We start from the raw sequence: 1,172 nt of genomic DNA, 5'->3' as shown, positions 1-1,172 counted from the left end.
CAGGAGTGTCAATTTTCTTAAAGAAAAACTTAAATGTCTCAAGGGGATTCGATCCCCAGGCCGACGGTGTCCGGAGCACACACCAGCGCGCTCGCCACTCGGCTGTCAGCTGCCCCTCTCCGTAGTGAGGTCAGAACTCGCTCCCGCTTTGCAAGTCTTGGTCTCCCGTATTGCACGCGTCCAGGTCGGCTCAAGTCCACCTCCTCGACGCGCTGCAGCCCGTGTCGAATTCTGGCCAAAATCACGGAATAAGTTCCATAAATGGGCCTAACCTAACCCCCGCGCGCCCAAGGGGCTCTTTTAGTGGCCATTTTGCGTGTTTCGGGCCAAGAGCCGACCCGGGCTGGAGCGCGTCGAGGAGGTGGACTTGACCCAACCTGAACGCGTGCAATACGGGAGACCAAGACTCGTGAAGCTGGTGACCGAGGTTTGAATTGTCCGTTGAAAAGTGGAGCCGACAGCCGAGCGGCGACCGCGCTGGCGCGTGGTGCTCAAGACACTCTCAGCCCAGGGGTCGAGTCCTGGTCGGGGCGAACAATTCTTTTTTGCTAGGGGGGAGGGCTGCTGAGTAGAAGGTCAAGTCCACCTCACCGTGTCGGCTGGTCTTCTGTCCTAGCCCTTGGTCCCCGCGCCGCAAACTACTAAATCGGAAAAATGAGAATCGGTCAGTATTCGAACCGACAACCAACCGCGTCCCGGGCGCGCGCTCTATCAACTGAGCCAATGATGAGGCTTTGGCACAGGTGAAGCTTATCTCCGATGTGTCTCACACCCGTTGATCATAAAACATATGTAAATTTGGCCAAATATGAAAAAGAAATAAAATTGCTGGAAACAGTTGGGATTGGTCAGACAGAATCCTCGTTCAATCTCTCCGTCGAATTTTCACACCACCAGGCCATTTTAAGTGAGTCTGTTTTTCTTGGACCGGTTCGCCTGCGAGGTAGGCAGCCCATCGTACGCTGCCCACTAGATTTAAAAGACCACCCTTAAAACTCAACTTTCTCTGTACGGACATTGGTGGTTTCTTACGGGACCAAAGGTAGTTTTGTGGTCCCGTGGTTCACCCCTCTCGATTCGACTACTTATCCGTCAAAATTCAGATCCATCAATTTTCTCTAAAACAGAAAGACCCTTTGTAAATTTGGCCAAAAATGAAAAAAAAATCGCTG

The sequence above is a fragment of the Frankliniella occidentalis genome, unplaced genomic scaffold, assembly GCF_000697945.3.
Source record: "Frankliniella occidentalis isolate FOCC.00 unplaced genomic scaffold, Focc_3.1 Scaffold82, whole genome shotgun sequence".
Lineage (NCBI taxonomy): Eukaryota > Metazoa > Arthropoda > Insecta > Thysanoptera > Thripidae > Frankliniella > Frankliniella occidentalis.
The sequence above is the reverse complement of the archived record's forward strand: the minus strand, read 5'-3'. Positions refer to the sequence as shown.